This window comes from Heterocephalus glaber, unplaced genomic scaffold (assembly GCF_053883595.1).
Source record: "Heterocephalus glaber isolate CG9 unplaced genomic scaffold, H.glaber_assembly_v1.0 deba00001428, whole genome shotgun sequence".
NCBI classification, from domain to species: Eukaryota; Metazoa; Chordata; class Mammalia; order Rodentia; family Bathyergidae; genus Heterocephalus; species Heterocephalus glaber.
This window is the reverse complement of record NW_028258293.1, coordinates 8,755,051-8,759,985: the sequence shown is the minus strand read 5'-3', so window position 1 is coordinate 8,759,985 and position 4,935 is coordinate 8,755,051. Positions and strand designations below refer to the sequence as shown.

General features: G+C 36.8%; 1 pseudogene; it reads left to right on the top strand.

Annotated features, from left to right (window-relative positions):
* Nucleotides 1-769: 769 nt before the first annotated feature.
* On the top strand, nt 770-3,713 carry LOC101713834 (protein FAM204A pseudogene; annotated as a pseudogene).
* Nucleotides 3,714-4,935: the final 1,222 nt, after the last annotated feature.

Below are 4,935 nucleotides of genomic sequence, written 5' to 3'. Positions count from 1 at the left end.
TCATTTGATAGCTATATTTTTTAGTCTTCTTTCATGTTAAAGTCGACTTTTGTGGAACCACAGATGATTGTTCAAAGCAAACAATGTGTCCTTGAGCCTCACATGCAGCAAGCCTGCCTTGGAATCCTGCTGCATCGCTCACTAGCGATGGATTTAAGTTTCTCAGGATCTCAGCACCTTGTTTCCACCGGATCCCTGATGGGATTGTAACCCTACAGCCGAGGACAGTGGAGATGACTGAGATATCACCACAGGACTGGAAAGTGCACTCACAGGGCCTTGATACCCATTAACTCTTTCTTTATTCTTTCATAGCTGGCAGGCAGTGCCCTCTCTTCAGAATCAAACTGAGCTGGTAGGAAGCATCTTAGTCCAAATAGATGGAGAACAGGAACTAAGATGCCTGCCAAGGAAATTCACCCGGGCTTCATTATCTGCTATTAGATCCAGTTTGCTCACGGCTGGCCTTGCACAGAAGCAAAGAGCAAAAACTCTCACAGAACTCTTGACCTCACCTCCAAGTGGCTACAAGGGTTTCACCCAGACACAAATCAAATCTGTAGCACAGTCCCAAGAGAACTCAGCCACCAGCTGCGCAGCAGCAACAGTCACCAGGGATCACAGCAGCCGCCTGCTGGGTACTTCCTGCAGACTCCAGGTTTGCAGAGCTGCCCGAGTCCGGGAAGGCTTGGAGGAGGCTGGTGGGCATGGAATGTGCATGGAAGTCAAGCCTGTAAGTCTAGTGAGATAAACAATACTTCTAGACAATATGGGAAGAGGTTTTCAATGTACATTTTTGGCCAACTAAATGTATACATGAATGAATGTATAACGAAGTAGAGGGAGCTTGCATGATCCAAAAGAATACACTCACACTCCACCATTTGCTCCATCCATTCATCTTTTTTACTAGCTATATGTTTCTAGACTTAATACATGTCAAGTGTTATAATAGATGCTAAGGATTCAAACAGTATGATACAATGGTTGTCCAGTAATCCTTAATCTACTAAGAAAGGATGTGCAAACAGTCCTGAAACAGCACAATTAGTGGAGCAACATCTTAGGAAATGTCTTGGAGAAAAAAGTATTTGTGCTGGGAGGTGAGAAGCAGGAATGAAAGAAAGATTTATATTGAAGAATGTGTTCCACTTGAGTCTTAGGGAGTGCCTAGTTTTCCAAATGATGTGTACATTCCAAAAAGAATGCATAGGATTTATATTTACAGGCAGTTTAATTGAGGGTAAGTAGAGTTAACTGAGAGAAACCTGTAGGATATAAACTAATGATGATGAAACTTTCAGAGCTTTCAATGATTAACAAATACTCCACAGCGGCATGCCTTCCATGGATTGGCCACCACTGATATAAATCATAAAAGGAAGACTACAGTAAGACTTAGAAGGGTCCCAGGTAGACTTAGATGGTTTCCAGAGAGAGAAGGGAATTGTTCACTAGAGAAAAACAATTCTGACATTTTTTGGTCTTCTAAATTTTGCTCACCGTCTATCCATGTTCATCATTCTGATCTGCCATGTCTACTGGTCCCTCCCAGAGGTGTTCTGCAATATGGCACAGATTTGTCTGACCTAGAAAAGTGCTGTTCTGACTGGAGGTCTTTGTGTAAGAGCAAATAATGTTATATTAACATGTAAAGTCTCTCTGTCTTTCCCCCTCTCTTCAAAGTTTTATTGAAACGAGGGCTTAAAAGAGCATGACTGCACTCATCCATTCAATTCTGTATGTATTAACTCAATAAATATCAACACATACCCCTAAAGGCCAGACACTGTAACAACCTCTAAATGTTGTCACATATCTGTCCTGTCTGGTATAATCTGCATTTTTCTTTCTCATATAACTTTCACTTATGTTTCTTAGATACAGCTACAAAATCTCTCACACTTACTGTCTCCATCATTATTTATCTCCACTGGAAATGCTCCTAATCTCAGAATTTACCTGTCAGATTTCTTCAGCAAAGACATTTACCATAGAAGAGATTGCAAGAGTCAGCTGAACTTTCAGAATCCGTTGTAAAAGCTGTTGATTCATCAAAGAATACTAAAAAAACCCCACAGAATATTGAATATTTATTGCAACAAGGACACTTTCCAAGAAATTCCAATTCCCTTCTCACTCCAATCTAGAAATATAAATATTTTATTTTGGACTATGGGGAATTTATAGAAACATGTATTTTGCATTAACAGTGCTATCTTTCCATGATACTGAAATTTAAAGATGGAAAAATAAAGGAAAATTTTCTTAATAGTTAAAAAATGCCAAAGTTCCAATTAATAATAAACAATTCAAGAGCATCATACCATAGAAAATATTTAGTGTACGTGATAATTTGAAAAATCACTGGGATATTACTATTTTCTTATATTATTCAAAATGTGATGCTATATTCTATACAGTCTTCCTGTTCCAAGGTAGACACATATTTGTTTTTGTTCTTATAGTCAACAGTTGCTTATTGAAAAAGATGAGATTTAAGTACAGTCAATTTAACTCCGGTCATTCATTATCAGCTAAATTCAGCAGAGGGCTGTTTGGAATGTGGTTCGTTTTGGAGAACAGCAGTATTTCTTACTTCTGTTAGAATATACTATCAGTATTTACCAATGCCATTTAAGATAGCTTTAGTAATATTTCTATAGGGGATGGATTACTAAAGATGTCAACTGCTCAATCGAATGACAATACTCTTGGGCAGAAGTTGGAAATAGAAGTCTTGTATAAGGAACTGAAAACACTCCGTTAATTTAGCTAAAAATTGAGTTAAATTTAAAATTGGGTTAAAATTTTATTTTATTTTATCGTTTTCTCCAATTAAATTTTTATTGCCTTGAAGTTAGTGGTCACATTTTTAAAACGCAGTCTTAAGATGGATGCCGAGTGGCCACTTCCTGATCGAAAAAATGTGGAGCAGACTGCTGCCTCCTGCCCTAAATGAAAGTTAATATTGAGTTGAATTCTGAAGATGAGGCCATGTCACAAACTTTGATCATAACTTACAGGAAAATAAAGAGCCTGGAAACATTAAAGACACAGAAATCTCAGATTTGTCAGCAGATGGACCAAAAATCAAAACAGAGGCCAAGGCAAATGCATATGAAGAGTGCCCTTCTGAAATTCCCTTAAATACATGGAACAAATTTCAAGAATTGCATAAGAAACATTCTGAACAGAGAACTTTGGCCTCAAGGTTCAGAGTGAGAAAGAGAAAATGCTCCAGAAGAGGTAAATTGAAGAATGAAAAGGAATCTCATAGTGAGCAGTCCTTAAATGAAACCCAGTGGAAGGAGCTTACTCCCTACTTCGGAGCTAATGATAAATTTGAAGGCCCTGTTAAAAAGAAAAAGGTTGAAAAGCCTGGCCTTGAAAAGAGGACAGACCAGGCTGTGGAGGAGAGGGATGTTGAGAAGGGTGAGGAACTCAGCAACCAGCTAGCTACTCGAGAGCTTGGTGTAAAAATTGCCAAAGCAATCGCCTGTCAGAAGTTTGTAAAAGCCAAAAAGGAGGCTGAAAACTCACAGGCTGCTCGAAAAAAGAAGAAACTCGCATGGGGGTTTGAAGCAAAGAAGAGGTGGGAAACCAAAAGCAGCATGGGGTATATGCAACTGGGGAGAATTCTTCAAGACACATGTAGACTTGTAAGCTTAATTTACAGACAAGATTTTTCTGCTTAGGTTAAATATGTCAGGAAGTTGATAAAAGTAAGCATAACTCTTGGGACTTGATTATCAGCTCTTTTCAGTTTTTTTCCAAGGAGTTCATTCTATTGAAGTGATGGAATATATTTTGTTATTTATGTAAGAAAGCTAAGCATACATACAGGAAAAGAAGATCGGATTTTATTTATTTGTATAGACTTAGAGTATAAAATCAATTTTACTTTTTGTCTGTTTGGTATAGCATAACCTATGAGATTCTTGTACTTTCTTATGTGTTCTTGGCATAACTGCACTTTTTCTGGAATTACGTTTTTAAGATTGGCTTTTGTTTAAAATGGATTAGTCGTAAGTGCAAAAAAGTCTCAGTTGATGCTATCTTTCCAAATGACTGTAATTACCTTAATGCTATAAAAACAATTATTGATTCTTTATTGGAAGCAATAGCACTGTTATTTCATAGTCTCATATAAAAGCAGTTGATTAATTTTTGTGTACCTTCAGATGAAATGATTACAATAAAAAAGGGACAAAATATTTTAAAAATGCAACATAAAATTGTAGACATATGAGCTAAGAAAATGACAAAAACTTGTGTTAGTTGGTCTTAACTAATCATTCGTTTATGTGTAACTCTAGAAAGTCATTTTATCTCTGGGTTCCATCTTATTCATCTGCAAAACTAATTCTTTCCTTTATAGAATCATGTGATGAAGTGAATGTCAATATAGTTCAGCATTTATAAAACTCTGTACACATAATGGGACTGAGGTTCTTCTATGTCCTCCAGGACAGAAACCATTCAGTAAATAACACTGGTTTCTACCTAAATATGTTTGAGTCTTCTCAACTCTAAGAGTGGTTAATCATCTCTCTAAATTAGACATGTATTTTCTTCTAAGTAACTCAGTTTATACAGATGGTGTAGAAAAAGTCAAGAATGATGGGAAAACTATCTGTAGTTAAAGAGAAGCAGTTTGTAAAGATCATTATTATAATAATTTGATTTTCTCTATTCCAGGTCTTTATTGTGAAAATATTTTTTAAATGCACTGGTAATAGGATTTTTGTAGTTTTTGGCTTGAAAGGAATGAGTCCCATAGCGATCACAGTGTGCTGAAGCCCTTCCGGCTCTGTGAATTTTACAATCCTGTGTTAAACAGGATACAGATGTCTGCCGATGAAAAGAAAACATATGAAATTCTCACTCCCAAACCAGAGAGAATTCAAGCCAATCCAAGTGTGAAGGCTAATG